Source organism: Lactuca virosa, chromosome 4 (genome assembly GCF_052849685.1).
Source record: "Lactuca virosa cultivar CGN04683 chromosome 4, Lactuca_virosa_CGN04683_v6, whole genome shotgun sequence".
NCBI classification, from domain to species: domain Eukaryota; kingdom Viridiplantae; phylum Streptophyta; class Magnoliopsida; order Asterales; family Asteraceae; genus Lactuca; species Lactuca virosa.
In genome coordinates, this window is record NC_136429.1 from 25,444,809 (window position 1) to 25,463,680 (window position 18,872).

An 18,872-nucleotide genomic window follows, 5' to 3' on the forward strand; every position below is an offset into this window, starting at 1 on the left:
ATGGAGTGTTGGAATCATTTGACTTAAGGTTAGATGATGAATGCGGGTCTTGTCTTTTGGGTAAGATGACAAAACCACCTTTCAATGGGTCTTGTGAAAGAGGTGAAGGCTTGTTGGATCTCATACATACAGATGTGTGTGGACCCTTCAGATCTACCACAAGGGATGCCAATCGATTCTACATGACATTTACGGATGACTATAGTAGATATGGTATATATATATATATATATATATATATATATATATATATATATATATATATATATATATATATATATACACACACTTAATCAAACATAAATCAGAAACCTTTGAAAAGTTCAAAGAGTTTAAACACGAGGTCGGGAATCAATTGGGAAGGAAGATAAAGATGCTCATATCAGACAGAGGTGGTGAGTATCTTAGTATCGAGTTCTACGACTATCTTAAGGAGTGTAGAATAGTTTCACAATTAACTCCTACTAGGACACCACAACTTAATGGTGTGGCAATGAGGTGTAATCGGACCTTGTTAGACATGGTTTGTTCCATGATGGTCGAGCTTTTATTCCTATTTCTTTCTAGGGCTATGCCTTAGAGACAGCCGCCCATATCCTTAATATTTTCCATACTAAAAAGTTTGACAAAACACCTCACGAGATGTGGACAGGGAAATTCCTGTCGCTAGCTCACATCAAGGTTTGGGGCTGTGAAGCTTTCTTCAGACGAGAGACTCATGACAAGCTAGAACCCAAAAGTGAGAGGTGTATTTTCATTGGATACTTGTTCTACAGACCTAGTAAGAACGTGGTCTTTGTAGCTTAATGAAGGAACCTTAGAAGACACTAACTCTCAACTACAGGATGAGACTCATGTTGATCCCATTGACAATTCATTACCTCTTCGCCGATCTAGTAGGGTTAGCATGCCACCTATATCCTATGGTTTCCATATAACTTCAGATGGTGAAACGTTTATCAGTGAAGGTACACTGGTAAATTTAGATGAGCCAGCTAACTACAAGGAAGCGATGGCGAGCCCTGAGGCTACCAAATGGAAAGAGGCAATGGGAAGTGAGATTCAGTCAATGTATGACAACCACGTTTGGAATTTGGTTGATTATGAACCTGGTCGAAAGACAGTAGGTTGCAAATGGATATTCAAGAAGAAAACCGACATGGATGGGAAGGTACACACGTTCAAAGCATGACTGGTTGCGAAGGGCTTTACTCAAACCTTTGAGGTTGACTATGATGAGACCTTTTCACCAGTGGCTAAGATAAAGTCTATCAGGATAATGCTTGCCATAATTGCCTTTCATGATTATGAAATATGGCATATAGATGTCAAAACTGCTTTCCTCGATGTGAAGTTGGATGAGGATGTTTCCATGAACCAGCCAGAGGGTTTTGTACATGTAAAGTTTCCTAATTGATTGTTTAAGCTTAATAAATCCATTTATGGATTAAAACAAGCATCTCTCAGCTGGAAACTTTACTTCCATGAGAAAGTCAAAGAATTTGGTTTCTCTAGGAGTGAGGATGAGTCATGTGTGTATGTCAAAGCTAGTGGGAGTATAGTAACTTTCCTATTATTGTATGTTGATGACATACTTCTTATAGGAAACAACATTCCGACCTTGCAAGAAGTGAAATCTTGGCTTGGGAAGTGTTCCGCTACGAAGGATCTTGGGGAAGCAGCCAATATTCTTGGGATAAGAATTTCGAGGGATAGAAAGAAAAGACTTATTAGTCTTAGTCAGAATACATACTTAGAAAAGGTACTAAAATGTTTTAGTATGGAAAATTCCAACAAATGGGAACCGCCTATTCAGTGTAATGCCAAGTTGAGTAAGACTCAAACCCCTAGTACAGATGAAGAGATAGCTGACATGAGTCGAGTCTCATATGCTTCGGCTGTAGGTTCGATCATATATGCTATGACATGTACTCACCCTGATGTGTCTTATGCCTTGAGCATGGTCAGTGACTTTCAGGGAAATACTGGAAGAGCTCATTGGACTGCAATAAAGAACATTCTTAAGTATTTGCGAAGGACAAAGGAAATGTTTCTAGTCCTTGGTGGCAATGATACATTGAGAGTGACTGTGATATAGTGACGCCAACTTTCAGACAGATCGAGACAACTTCTGTTCTCAGTCGGGATGGTTGTTTTTGTTAAATGGTGGAGCAGCTACTTGGAAGAGTTCCAAGCAGGAAACGGTGGCTGATTCTACTTGTGAATCAGAGTACATCACAGCGTGTGAGGCATCAAAGGAAACAGCTTGGTTGAAGAACTTCATTGGTGATCTCGGAGTAGTCCTGACCATTCAAGAGCCATTGGAACTTTTCTGTGATAATGAAGGCGCAATTGCTTTGACCAAAGAACCCAAGGATCATGGTAGATCCAAGCATATAGACAAAGTACCATTACATCAGGCATAGGGTTGAAGAAGGTCATCTCCTGGTGAAGAGAGTATCCTCATAAGATAATCCTGCAAATCATTTCACGAAGGCTTTGAGTAGGGTTAAGCATAACCAACATGCTAGGAGAACATGCTTAATAGATGATATTAGTTTTAGTAGTTAGTTGGTAGTTTGAAACTTGTAACAAAATAAATGTAATTGATTTTGGTGATTAAATAATAGAGATTATTTTTTAGTATGTTACTGCCCTTTACAATTGTTTATTCTTGTGATTCACTTTGCATGTTTTACTTCCTGAATGATTTGATTATTCGAAACTCCACAGTCGTTCATACTTTTGGAAGTAAGTGGTGAATCAAGACTGTCATGAATTGAATTGTAGATTGTCTATAGGAGTTAGAAATTCCAATAAGATTTTCTACGATGTTCATGAGTACTTAGAAAATGAGATTTTGTGTACTGGATAAACCCACACTCAGTGAATTACTTCATGGATTATATCACGAGTAATTTTGAGATGATAATATCTTTTATTCTTAAAATGTTGATATATAAGTTGTAATTTACAAGTCGGTTGTGCATTGGTGTTGCATAAACGCATCAGTAACATGATGTTATAAAGCGTAACGTCGTGAATGATTTGGTGAGTAAAAGATATAAGAATATAAGTCGAAGTTTATTCGTTCCTTTTATCCTAACGTGAAAAGCGGTATCTTTGGGCCCCTCGTTGATTTGGTGTTGACATTATAGTGTTGGGCCCAACCAGGACTGAATTGATGTGTTTAATTATTAGTTTAATGAGGTGATCACAAATCAGGAAATCGGGAAACAAAATTTTGGACAAGAGATTGATTGTAATCCATGTCTCATGTCCATACAATATCTTGAAGAATTGACGATTGTTTGATAACTTATCTTAGGGCCGATGTCTGATCAGATTAGAATCTGGCAGTTGGTTTGGAAAGCACACTTTGTTGTTCGATTTAGAAGTTATACTTGCAATTGTAGTTATAAACTTATCCAAGTGGGATACTATTGGATTAGATGTCTAAGCCAATAACTAAATTGATATATACTTGAATTAAAAGCGAAGCATTTTGGGTTGCCCTCAAAACTAGTAATTAGTAGAATGACTTTTGGAGAGAGATATTGATTTGTTGGTTTATTATATGATTAATAAATAGAAATAAATAATTTGTTAATATGAGATTAATATATTAATTAGAAATAATATTATTTAATTAATAATTAATAAGAAATTAATTAGAATTATTTTTGGGATTAATTTGATTAATTAAAAGTGTAAGGACCTAAGTTGTAATTGTTCAATAGTTGAACAAGAAGGTATTCCAGAACCTTTTGATGCCTTGGAGGGTTTTAGGAGGCATATTTAGGGTTTCTGGAATATTCCTTAAGGATATTTAGGGGGTTGGATAATTATCTAATTTGAAATATTAATATTATATTCAAATTAGGGTTTCCAAGGCTTCTTGTGTCAACTATAAATAGACTCATTTGACTCCTTATTTTTGGCCATCTGACATACCAAAGGAATAGCCAAAAATCTCATCCCCTATCCTCTCTCCTCAAGTGTTCTAATTGCTAGGGTTTAGGTACAAACCATCACAGACATTAGATTTCTGGTGCTTGCTTTTTAAGAGCTTTTTGAAGAATGATTTGATTGATTATTTGCAATAATAATCAAAAGGTATGTAAACCCCAATCCCTTGTAATTTTCGATAATAGTAGGGTTTCCTTAGGGTTCTTGATGTTCATATATTGTTGTTATCAATAGAGAAAACTTAAATCCAAATAGGTTGCATGTGAACTTAAGGGTTAAGTTTTTCCGCCACATGTTTTAATTATAACCTATAAAACCCATCAAGATTAACTTAGGGGTTTTCCACATTTAGTCCTTCCTCACCTTTATTATGATTTTATTGATCCAACTTTCACTTGAGTGAGTTAGCAATTAGTCGAACACACTTTCACAATTTTGTCATTTTTACCCTTAAACTCTAAATGTTATAATTTCAACATTTAACATTTCCAACTACCATTTAAACTATCATTAGGATTTATTTTTATTATTCCTTTTCTGGTAGTTGTAATGCTAAAGTATATTTTTCCTCGGTAAGCATTATCCGTGAAATGACTCATTTCCATATTATTCGAACATGTTTATTTATTCATTTTTAGGTTTTAATTTATTTAAATATATATTTTTTAATTTTACTCAAAAAATTTAGCCCCGAAAACTAGGTTTTACAGTGATAGTCTTTTATATTATCGATCATTTCTATTTCGTTTAAGACTTATTTAATAATATATTATGGTTTGTTAAACAAGTCCTACTGTATGATTATATATAAAGCCAACACATATTTTCCACATCAACCAAACACTTATAAAGAAAACAAAAATGTACATATGTTAATAATAATAATAATAATAATAATAATAATAATAATAATGTTTAAATGGACCGCTAACTTTAACATGAACCTCATGTTATAAATGCAAACCATCTCCAGAATATGTCAGCCTAAGTGGTGGGGCAACCTTCAATGTTCATTGATTGACCATTGGTTAACCTCCTTACGAACCAAATAACTGACGTACGAAAACACCACAATCTCTTCTCTTGTTAGACTATTGTAGTACGTTTGTGGCCTTCATAAGTGTAAGTGTGAAGCTATTGATGAGAATTGCATCGGTGGGTTGGGGTACCATAATCCTTGATAACTACTAAAATTTTGTTGATACGACTCGCATAGCTGTAAACCAGGGTGGGGTTTTCGTATCATAGTTGTTACACCTGGAACTGTTGTAGATAGTAAGCATGAATGGTCGGAAAATCCATAACTCCTAAAAACCAGTGGTCCTCCTTCAAATTTATAGGGATGTATAGATACACAAATAGTTGGAGATAACGTATTATTAGAATACATGTCGTTATAAGTGGCAAATATTTGTTTCTGATAGTTGTAAAACGAGAAGAAATAGATTTTTTGATTTTATAGTAGCGAGCGAGCTTAATTGGGGTTGTACATAAAAAAAACAAACTTCAAATCGGTTATGTGTCATAGCGCGAAATCATATTTTATTCTCTGTAATTGATCTTTCTCCCTGGCTCTTTGCTATTGTTTGTTTTATATATATGAAATTTCAGCCGTTCAAAATAAATAAAGGTATATAGTTAAAAATGACCATACAAAAACATGTTTGAAAAATTTATGCTAAATTTCTCATGAGCTTAAATAAGTTATTTCATATAATATTTTTAAAAATTAATTTATAAACTAACTTAATTGTCTCACCATATATTTTAATTTAATAAACTTTTAAAAAGTAATTAGATTATATTGATCCAAATTTCCTACACTCCCACCCAATGAAGAAGAAAATCCCACAATACACATGTTATTTCACCTTTCCAACTTTATATTGGAATCAGATGTGTACTACCTATTCAACATAGGTTTTTAAATCACATTACTTTTAAGGTCATTTATTATTTTATTTAAGATATGCTCATCAACATAAATCGAAACGTTTTTCCAAACAAAACAATAGAAAAGGAAATCATAGTCAGAATTTTAAAATATTATATGATGATTTAAAACACGGAATTAACTACTTAATTATAATCAATATACGAATCGCTAGTTTTCAACTTGTTTGTTTTTCACTTATTTCCAGCCAACCTAGATCAAAGACCTGTTTCTATATTTTTTTGCATGTTTTAAGAAAATTACAAAATTTGATTTCTAACTGAATTAAATCTTTTGGACTATTGACTAAACATTTAATTCAAGTAGAAATGTTTTGGACTATTTGACTATAAAACACTATCCAATTGAATTATCTAAATAATTTATACTTTTTCGTATAACCTAAAAATAGTAGGTTGAAAACTATTTGTTTATTTTTTATTTAATTTTTGATAAAAGTTACAACTTCCACTTTTTAACTTCTAATTAACAACTTTTAGTTTTCAACTATCGGTTTCCATCTACCAACTAATGTTACGAAACATACCTTAAGTCAGTTAACTTAAAAGTTCAAAATAAAATGAAAATGATGAGAACCAGCAACATAATTTGCTTTTGTTAACAATATGAAAATGTATTTGATTTTTAATTCATAATAATAGCATATTTATATTTTTTTACACCTGATAATAAGCAACATACATGCATATTCTTTTAGTGATGATAACAATATATCAAAACAAATAAAACTTTACAAATTTCATCCGACATATTCCTGTTACAGTAAAAATATATAATTACGTTTGAAAATATGTTAATCGCGTGCTATTGTGGTTAAAATAAAACAAGTTTGTGGTTAAAATAAAACAAGTTTTACAAGCCTCATATGCTTATTGATAAAATTAGAGCACATTGATATAAAAATGTAAATATATATTACACGAGTAAAATATAATATATTACTATTTTTAGGAATTTGTTTAATGAAGACATGTAGGTGTTTATGTTTATCACATGTAGACTTTAAAAAATAAAATATGAGGACCACTATGATTAATTCAAATTTAGTTACATGTATGGGTATAACTACATATACGGAATTTGTGTTTTTATTTATTTATGGAAAGACATAAAATTATATATGCTAGGAAGATGTTAATGATATATAATATTCATTTTATCATATTATTATTATGCCCATTCATTTTCTTGATATTTAAGCTAACCAAGCATAAAGCAAAATCAAACTAAACTTTTGACCATCTCTCCTTTAGAAGCTTCAATAATTGTTCCAAAACGAAAAAAAGATAGGATATTTCTTTTCTCTTTTAAAAGCTGTAAACGAGGCCTTACACTTGTCATAATTTCATGTGAGTATGAAGATAAGTAGGAAGAAAATGTAGGAAAATATTTAATTTCTTTTTTATTATATTTCATATCAATTTGTATTTTCTTTATTTTAGGTCAAGCCATCTCATGAAAATTCATTTATTCTTAAATTGCCGTTAGACTTTAGATTCAATAGGCAACTGTATCAAGTGTCGACTTATTTCCTTAAGGTTGATAATTCAAACATTGTTTGTGATATATGTAAAATTATAAGTAGTTTAAGAATAGATTAGATTATTATAAAACAATGGAAAACAAAAACGTACAAACTTTACTACATTCCTCGTAGTTTTTGAATAAATTCTTTTTAAAGGACTTAGTAGACCTTTTTGAAGATAGAAACTGGATTAAACTTAAATACAATATTTTGTAGATTTTATAATTATAACAATATTCTAAAAGGGATGCATGAAGAAAGGTAGATGGAAAGTCAACATCCAACGTGGGGCAACAAAAATAATTCTTAAACTACATCAACACTTTCCAATATGAATATGAATATTGTCGGGTGGGCTTTGAAAACGACTCTTTTTTTTTTTTTTTTTTTAAATGCAGTATGATATATGCAAGATATTTAATTAATATATATCAATTATAATACCTTATCGTCGTCATATGAAACTAATTATGTTATTAATTTCCAAGAAAAAACATTAATGATTTCAAAAGCTTGATTAAAAACAAACCGGGTCTAAAATTAGATTAGAAATAAATGGTATTTTCAAATTTGCCATTAGAAGTTAAAAGAAAAAACAACGTAGAAAAAGAGAATATTGTTTCTCAAACATTTAAAAGAATATTTTATTGGCTTAAAAAATGATGTTAACCTATATGTGATTGGGAACTTAGTGTACTTTCAACGCTAAAATCGGTAAAATTTCAATAGATGCATACTTATTAAAGTATCAATGATCAATGATAAGTTAGTATGATATATGTTAATGTAAAATATGAATTCAAAATCTATAATTTTTTAACCAAAAGGTTTCTAGCCAAACGATATTAGATTTGTCGTTCAAAAAGAATCTATTATTTTATTAATAAGGTCAAATTATTTCAAAATTAACCAATTAACAAATATAAAAGTTAAATTCAGGCCATTTGTTAAAAATAAAATACTGTAAGTTTTACCAAAACATGTTGACAAAAAAAAGAAAAAAAAAGAAAAAAAGATGATTCATACAAAATGGTTGCTGTATAGTGAATACTACCTTTTATAGTGGCTTTATTGTTGGGGCACTCTGCACTTCAACAACATATATGTATAACCCATTATAAAGTGTCCCCCATTTATCACCATCAATTTTGACTTATTAAAATACTTAAAAAAAATTAAGTGATGTCAATAAAGTTTTTTTTTTTTTTTTTTTTGACTTTTTATAAAATGATGCTTGGTATTTTCCCATAAACAATATCTTCACATTATTATATTAATACAATTAACAATAAAGGTATTAAGAAAGTAGGTCGTAATACAAAATAGAATCTAGTTTTATTTTATCCAGCTAAAAAAAACCTAGTCGGATGAAATCTTTGTTTTGTGCACCTCTAATAACATACACTCAACCATACTATTGAGATTGTTGTGCTATATAAGGGATAGTATTAGTTTCGACAAAGATAATGATGCATTGATATTCAAAATCAAACATGACAACATGCAAAAGAAAGAAGGGATAATGATTTGAAAGGATAACGTACTTTAGCTTTTAGTCACATTTGGTCACTAAATTATTTTTCGTAATTTATTAACCCTTGAACTTGTTGAAACGTATACATTATACCATTATGACCGATAATAGTGGGTTTTCCGGTTCCCCACGTGGTTTCCACCCAAGTATGATTTTCCGGTCATCTTCTCCGTCGACATTTCCGACGTTCCTTACCTCCGGCTACACTTTTAATCTAGGTTTTATTGAAGGAATTAGACACAAAAATCAGAAAATGAACTCACAAAACACACCCAACTGTGTGTTCTTGGTGTTTGTGTGTGCAAATTCGAAGCTGATGAAGATGAAGATGAACATGAACACACGAAAATGAACTCACAAATTGTAGCCTCCGATCTGCAAACCCTTGTCGGAACAAGTGACGGTAAACCCTTGTCGAAACGTCGTCGTCTTCTCCGGAACGCCGCCTTTCTTCCTTCTGATTTTCTACAAAACCAAGCTCCAATCTGCAAACCTAACACCTATGGTTCAGATCTGGGTTTTAAGGTAAAAGTTTTCAGATGCTCTTTCTTGTTCATCTCGTTCATCAATGACAGAGTTGTAACTCTTTCAGATTTCGAAGATTCATTTCAGACCCAAACCCATCGATTTAGGGATTTTTGGGTTCTACACACATGATGAACACAAGAACAAGTTATTGGTTCGTTTTTCAGATTCAAGCTCGTTTTTCGTTTGTTCGTATTCCAGCTTTGATTTTTCGATTCGGTGACAAGAACGATGAGTACATCTAATATAGGTTTTGATGAACTACCATTGAAACCCTTAAAACCTTAAAAATCTAAGATAGGTTTTGATGAACCACCATTAGATCTTTGAATATTTGTGTTCAAACCAAAACTTTTTTGAAAATCGTTCACATAAGAATATAAGTACATCACATTTCTGGTCTTGTTTCAGACCATCAGAGTTCTTATCTTATCTTGTTTGAGTTCATCCAATTTTTGGTTTTTGAGTTGAATACATATGAACCTATGAAACAACCCCACATGAAGATTACTGGAAAATCATACTTGACCGGAAACCATATCGGAAATCGGCAAACCTATTATTACCAGTCATAATAGTATAATGTAAATGTTTCAACAAGTTCAATGGTTAATAAAACACGAAAAAATAATTTAGTGACCAAAAGCTAAAGTACGTTACCCTCTCAAGTCATTATCCAAAGAAAGAATAAAAAGTGTAATATTAATGATCTTAGTTTCTAAATTATTCATGGGCGAGACTTTTATTGATAAAAAATGTGTTTGTTTTTTAAGAACAACTAAATTTTATTAAGCTAGCCAGTAAGAAGCTAAACAAAATAAAATAAAGGATATCAATTAAACTAACCACAATTTTAAATATATTTTATGAAAATAGCCCACATTTTGGAAGATTGGTAAAATTATCAATAAGATTGGTAAAATTGTCAACAAGGTTAGACCCTTCTTATTGAAGAACATTCTACTATGTTGTGCAAAATTGCTATTGGTGTCGATATTCCTTTTAAACTACAAAATCGACCCACATACGAGACTCTTTTCAGACAATCATGCTTCGGTAGGTGGGTCGATATTCTTGTCGGTGTGGAAGGGGACCCGTTGCTTATGTATTACTCCATCCGTCACAAAATTATAGTCCATCTTTCATTTTTGGTTTGTCCCAAAATAATAGTCCATTTCTTAAAATAAATAACATTTTTACCAAAATACCCTCTCATTATTACTTAACCAACTAAGCATTTAATGGAACATTAAATACAAAGTAAGGACAAAACTGTCATTTTATTAAATAAAGTTAGTGGTAATTAATGATTTTCTTAATATGTGTGTTTTTTGTCTGTGTACAATAATATTGGGACGGAGGAAGTATATGTTTTGCAAAGAAGTTATAAACCCACAAAATGAAGTAAGTGAAATGTTTTTTTTTAAATCTAAAATGTGTCATGTCATCATAATCCAAATCAGCGGTTTGCTATAATGGGTATATTTATTATTTAAAGTATGATGCTGTGATGAGAAATTTCATGAAAGGATTTAAGGACAAGCTTGTATGTAGCAAGAATAAATGTTAGTCCAATGCAACAATAAGAAAAAATAAATTGGAAACTACATTGCTTTTCTTGCATTTATGCCTACCAGTTAAATAATATTAACATGTCTAGCTAGTTAGCTAGCTATAAAGGCATTTAATTAACTTCAAAAAAAGTGAATTTACATGTTGTAAAATTAACTTATTGTCTGGTGCCACAAACATTTTCTTGTTGATCACAACAGAAGTTTTGGATCTTTGTAGTCGTGAATGATGTCACAATATTCATGTTATGATGGTATGACTGCTGTAAATAGATGATGATGATGAATTAATTAGTGTTTGGTAAGAATAGGACAGAACAGAACAAGTTGTCTCTTCGCAGTGACAAAGTTTTTGATCATAAAATCCATACAAAATCACAATTAAAACTGGACTTATTCAATACATGTACATTTGATCTATATATTTCCATTTCAAGATCAGTCCAAACAACAATAATCACAATTTAAACTCTAATTATTCCTAACATTGTACAGCAGCAAGAAAAATGGTATTATAATTCATTTTCAAAACCCTAGAAATTTCTAAACTGTTGTTAACAAAAACAAAGAAATTCTTGAAAAGAAGGGGTAGGGAAAGGTGCGAACCTGGTGCAAGATAGAGAAGAGGAAAAAAAAAGATTCAAGGAAGAGAATAGACTATAATGTATGCTTAGATTCCAAGAAAGAAAACCGAGTTTGAGTGCGCCACAAAAATCGTAGAGGGGAGAAAATCGGTACTCTAGGGTTTCACAGTCGAGAAACCCACCAAGGGGAAAGACGAAATCGCAAAGGAGTAGCTGTTCTAGGGTTTACCATGTGTGCAATCGCATCAGCAGAGGGAAGGTGCTCCGGCTTTAGGCTTTGACGAGCCCAGTCGCACCGGCGCTGGTTCACTCCACGAGGAGAAATGGGTGCAGAGAAAAATCAGAGTCGCGAGGGAGAAGATGAGCTAGCAAACAGAGGAAGATAGTTAACGAGTTAACGAGAGAAAAGAAGCAAAGGAACATGGGACTTGGGAGGTCAAGGTCAAGCCGGAAATACAATTATATCTCTTATAGACTATAGAGTTCAACATGGCTAGGGCCGGCCCATGGAGGTTTAGAAAGTGCCATGAACATAAACGGGACCAAATTTGTTTAGCATTTATAGTAGTCTATTTTCATTTAATGGCCCAAAACAAATTTGGCTACTTTTTATTTATTTATTTATTTTTTTTTAATCAATCTATCAGCCGACGCAAGAAAGGGCGGAGTGGGAAAACTGAAATTTTGGGAAAATAAAAAAACTCTTCGGTTTCTTCTTCACTAATAAACACGCATTAGGCATTATCCAATCGTTGACAAGAAACATCATTACAACAACGATATTATTGATTTATTGTTCGCTTCTTTTTAAGTTTTAACGCATCATCAGTAGAATTCAATATCAGAGATATGCAATCACCAATATTACTTCTTTTTCTTTCTTCTCAAAACTTTGAAGCAAGTCAAGCAACGTTTTTAGTTTACAATCAGAAATTCAGAGGCAATAACCAATATCTGTGAATTTCAATTCTTACAAAGTTTACCACCGATTTGAAAATCAGATTTTAGAAGCTTCAAGTTTGTTACATGCTTGAGGTTTCGAAATCAGAAGGTAACCTTAAAGTATTTCTGTTTTTTTTCATTGGCTTGTTACAGATAAATTCTTCTTTTGCTTATTTTTTTTTCAAATTACTGATCACTGCTTAGTTTTTTATTTCTAATTTTTGATCAATTCTTCTTCTTCTTCTTCTTCTTCTTCTTCTTCTTCTTCCAAATCAGTAATCAGTAAATTGGATGAACAAGGATATCAATTTCGTAAATCAGAACTCAGAAGGACACAATGAATTGAGGAAATCAATTTCTAATTTTGAAGGTACAAGCAAATCAATTTCTGCTTTTTCGTTTCTGATCAATTCTTATTTGTAAAAACTAAGAAGTAAATTCTGATTTCAGATTTCTGGATTTTCTGATTTCTTTAGAAGCGTATCATTGTTTTTTTTTTTTTTTTTTTTTATTTAAAGTGTCGAAAATCAGAAGGTAAAGCATATAATTGTTCTTTTTTCCTGATAATGAAACTTATCAGGCTAATTTGGATTCTGATTTTTTTTACAGTTTTGATAACATTTCTTGTTGATTTGAAGTGTCGAAAATCTAGAACCAAAAAGAAATCTACAAATCGCAAATAAGGTCGTTTCTTTCTTTTCTATAAATTAGGATGTCTCCTAGATTTATATATATATATATATATATATATATATATATATATATATATATATATATATATATATATATATATATATATATATATATATGAAAAACATAAGAAATAACAAAAAATTGAAGAACTTAATAAAAACTCAAACAAGATCTATGGATAAGTTTATAATAAAAAAAAAAACACAAAACTTTACGAAAAAAAACTATTAATGAAGATAATCTTTATGATAATGATAATGTTGATGTTGATGTTAATGATAATGCTAATGATAATGTTGATGTTAATAAAAATGTTAATGTTGATTTTCACACTTTTGATATATTTGATCCAAGAAGTTGGGATTTTGATATATTTGATCCAAGAAGTTGCACTAGTACAAATATGACCTACGGTCACACTTTCCGAAAAATGACCTGTGACACTTTTTATTAAAAGTGTGGCCAAAGGTCACTAAAAAATTTAGAGACTGTTTTTGGATACATTTAAATTAGTTTGTATGGCCATTATATAGATAATCAAAACTTTAACCACACTTAATTATACCAAATGTGACAAATATTAGTCACACTTGAACATTGAGGCCATATGTCACAATCTGCCACATGTATCGATTAACATTGTCATACCTTTTTTATAAGAGACAATATATAAATGTATTGTGACATGAGGCAATTGTATGTGTGTCTATAACATGGTGACTTTCTAGACACATAACATACAAAGTAGCTAAAAGGTGATACATATGGTCACACTAAATATTTGTGTGTCCATTGGGCGGTTCTGTACTAGTTGTACTTAGTAAACGCAAGAAAAAAAAAAGTTAGTATTGGTTGTTTATGGTCATGTACCTTTTATTATGTGTGTCAAAATATGATGAATTGGCTTTGAGAAGAAACAAATATTGTGAGTGTAGGTAGCATTTAGTTATGATTACAGTTATTATATGTGTCTATATGTAAATATAGTTATAAAAGAACAATAATGTCTTATCGGTATAATTATGGGTCGTTCATTGAATATGTTACTATAATTATGGGATGTTCTTGACTCTAACATGAAAAATGTTTAGCATTGAAAGGTCCTAAAAGAGATTTGTATGTTATAAAAGGTCCTATAGATAAATATTTAAGAAGATTTTATGCAACATATTATACTAAAACTTTACAAAATAGGGAAAATGTGATAGAGATTGACTTGTTTATTCTAAAGAAATTGATAATTTTTTTTTGTTTTTGTTGTAAAATATTTCAGAAAACGTGTGGAAATTGTCAATTAGCTAATGAGGGTTTTACGGATTGGATACATCTTAACACTAGAATTACAGAGCATGAAACTAGTATGTAACATGTTAAAAATATAAATACTTGGTATGATTTGCGTCTGAAATTACAAAAAAAAATAATATTGATAATGCGGTTAAAAAACAATTAGAAAAAGAAAAAGTGCATTAGAGACAAGTTTTGTTGAGAATTATCTCTATTTTGAACTTTCTTGCTAAACATAATCTACCTTTTTGTGGTACTATTGAGAAATTGTATGAAAATAACAATAGAAATTTCTTAGGCTTATTCAAAACTAGACGAATGTCTGCGCGTTGCACAGAAACACCTATATAGTTCAAGTCTTTACAAATATATGTTTTTTTAATATAGCAATAACGTTGTTTTTAAATTTGATATAATATTTCGTATACTACATTGATATAATATATTGATTGTTTTGAATTATATGATAATATATACATCTATTATAACTGCATAATCTCTATCGTTTGAATGACTTGTACCCGCGAGTTACACATGAATAAAATTAAATACAATATATGGTTTAATATTATTTATAGTTGTTGTTATTGTTAAGTAATTTTTTAAAATTTATTTACTAAATGTTTTAATTTCTATCATTATAATTATTTAAAACATCAAACATTGTATTTTGATTTTAAAGGTAACAATATAATCATTTATATAGAGTTATTTTTAACTATTGTTATTGTAAGTTACTTTAAGCTAATTATTTTAAAACTTTTAAAGATTATAAAAATATTTTTAGGAAATATTTTAGTTAAATTGAGATTACAATTTAGTTTTTGAATTTATCACTACATTTTATCACTTTTAATTATTTACAAAATATTCTTTGGTTTTTTAAGTGGAACTGAAATTTATATTTAAGTTGACATTGTAATGTTATATTTAAAATAACAATTTAAGTATTTTTTCAAAACTGTTAAAAAGTTGTAGCTTTAAACTGAAAATGGTTTACATACAACAACATATTAAATCTAATAAATTAAGAATAATATGTTAAAAGTTAAACATATAACTTTATAAGTAGAAGTAAATATATTATTTTAAAATTGAAATTTAGTATATATTTATGATTACACTTTAGGTTTGATATTTATTTAACCTTATTAACCAACTTATAATCATTATTAGAAAAACACTACAACTAATCACTTTTAACTATTTAAAAAATATTATTTGGGTTGTTTAAGTTAAACTAAAATTTATATTTAAGTTGACCCTCTAATGTTATATTCAAATTAATAATTTATGTATTTTATAGAAATTGTTCCAAAATTGTATCTTTAAAATGATAATGGTTTACATCCAAAAATATATTAAAACAAATAAATTAAGTATAATATGTTAAAAATTAAAAAACATCACTTAGTAAGTAAAAGTAAAGATATTATTTTATTATTGAAATATAGTTTATATCTGATTACACTTTAGGTTTGATATTTATTTAACCTTATTAACCAACTTATAATTATTATTAGAAAGAAATTGAAAAGTCATGGGAGTTACAAATGAATGTGGTGAAAGGAAAAATGCATGAGAGTTTCAAATGAATGTGGTGAAAGGAAAAATGCTTCATTTATAATAGAGTATGATTAGGCAAATGTCCGCGCGTTCCGCAGAAACATCTATATAGCCGTGATCTTTACAAATATATGTTTTTTAAATATAACAATAATGTTGTTGTTAAATTTGATATAATAATATGTATACTAAGTTGATATAATATATTGATTATTTTGAATTATATGATAATATATACATCTATTAAAATCGCATAATCTCAATGTTTTGAATGACCTCTACACGCGGGTTACTTATGAATAAAATTAAATATAATATATGGTTTAATGTTATTTATAGTTGTTGTTATTGTTAATTAATTTTTTTAAAATTTATTTGTTTAGCGTTTTAATTTATATCATTGTAATTATTTAAAACATCAATCAATTTTTTTTATTTTACAGGGAACGGTGTAGGCATTTATATAGAGTTATTTTTAACTATTATTATTGTAAGTTATTTTAAGCTACTTATTTGAAAACTTTTAACGATTATAAAAACATCTTTAGGAAATATTTTAGTTAAATTGATATTACAATTTAGTTTTTGCATTTAGCACTACAATTTATCACTTTTAACTATTCACAAAATATTCTTTAGGTTTTTTAAGTGGAACTGAAATTTATTTTGAAGTTGACCCTGTAATATATTTAAATTAACAATTCAAGTATTTTATACAAACTGTTCAAAAGTTGTAGCTTTAAACTGATAATGGTTTACATATAACAACATATTAAATCTAATAAACTAAGTATAATATGTTAAAAGTTAAAGACATAACTTTATAAGTAGAAGTAAAAATATTATTTTAATATTGAAATTTAGTTTATTTATAATTACACTTTATGTTTGATACTTATTTCACCTTATTAACCAACTTATAATCATTATTAGAAAGACACTACAATTTATCACTTTTAACTATTTATAAAATATACTTTGGGTTGTTTAAGTTGAATTAAATTTATATTTAAGTTGATCCTGTAAGGTTATATTTAAATTAACAATTTAAGTATTTTATATAAATTTTTCAAAATTTGTAGATTTAAAATGATAATGGTTTACATACAACAACATATTAGACCTAATAAATTAAGTATAATATGTTAAAAGTTAAAAACATAACTTTCTAAGTAGAAGAAAATATATTCTTTTAATATTGAAATTTAGTTTATATATGATTACACTTTAGATTTGATATTTATTTAACCTTATTAACAAACATATAATCATTATTAGAAAGAAATTGAAAGGTCGTGGGAGTTTCAAATGAATGTGGTGAAATGAAAAATAAATGGTGGTTTCAAATGAATGTGGTGAAAGGAAAAAATGCTTCCTTTATAATGATACTAGACGAATTCCCGCGTGTTACGCGGTGCAGGTTAAAAATATATTGTTAGAATATAGTTTTCAGTCATCTTTTAGTTAATTCGATTCATCAATTTAGGTTCTTTTATTATTATTATTATATTTAATGTTTTCCTTTTAACTATGTTAAAAAATATATATTGCATTTTTTTAAACATTATTTGATATTTGTTAGATGCATATTCATGCATTCATTTTGTAGTTTTAGTTCATAAAAGTGCATTGCATTTAGGTTTAAACTCATGCATTTTGCATATTTTTCGGGATTTTTCATGATGCAATTCCATTCACACACTTTTATGATATTTCAGGGACTTTTGAAGGTTGGATCTTGATGGAGGAAGTTAAAAAGAGTTGGAAACAAAGTTTCAGAAGTTTTGGAGCATTGAAGAGAGAGAGAATGAAGAAATGAAGATTTGAGCCTTTCAGACATTTACACGGCCGTGTAAATGATGGCTTATATTTTACACGGGCCGTGTAAACGCATATGCAAGAGCATTCTTCTTTTCTTGTTTACACGGTCGTGTAAATGGCACCCTTTAATTTACACGGGCCGTGTAAACGTCTCGACAGTTTTTAAAGTAGTTTTACTCTCATTTAATGGGGACAATCAGTTTTGTTGGAGGTTAGGTCGGATTTCGGACAGGGAGAAGGAGATTTTCAGAGCTTTTGGAAGTAGATTAACACTTGGAAACACTTTAATTTCCTTTTTGTAAGTCAATTTGAAGTTTGAACTTGTTTGATTTGTAGTTTAACCTAGTCATGTGTGGTTGATTTCATTATCATTTTCGAATCTGAATTCTTAAGTATGTGTTGTTAGGTTGTAATTTGAACTTGATTTGTGTTTAACATCTAGTAATCTTTGATTTGATCTTAATCATGTGTTTGGTTAGTTCTCTTTTTCACTTGATCAATGAACTAGGGTTCTTATCAATCTAGTTAATCAAATTATGAAATTCGTATATGTTTTATGATTTGATGTTAGTAACACACACTTACTTGGTTGTAATTAGATCAAAATTAGTGCAATCAAAGATTAAATGTTTATATTCCCAAGCTTAAGAGGAATGTTAAACATTGTTGGTAATTAGTGCAAAAACTTAATGTCATTTAATGATTTGATGCAAGAACTTATTTGAATTGAATCAATTAAATGAAGTTTTATTTGAAGAGCTTGTTTTGAATAAAATACTTTTGCCAATTTGGATATTAGAGTTTATTAATATCTAACTTACCAACCTAGATTGAACATGAGTTATAATCATATTACATCTTTCAACATAATACATGTATAAGAGTCAGAATCGGAAATGTA

General features: G+C 29.4%; 1 long non-coding RNA gene across 2 annotated transcripts; it reads left to right on the forward strand.

Moving 5' to 3' along the window:
- The first annotated feature begins 12,341 nt into the window (after positions 1 to 12,341).
- LOC145103734 (uncharacterized) lies at positions 12,342 to 18,350 on the forward strand. Of its 2 annotated transcripts, XR_013706819.1 has the most exons (4): positions 12,342 to 12,713; positions 12,881 to 12,974; positions 13,214 to 13,288; positions 17,869 to 18,350. It is a non-coding gene; the product is annotated as an uncharacterized LOC145103734 (long non-coding RNA). The 2 variants fall into 2 exon arrangements; XR_013706820.1 differs by lacking the exon at positions 13,214 to 13,288 and having other exon boundaries at positions 12,346 to 12,713.
- Positions 18,351 to 18,872: the final 522 nt, after the last annotated feature.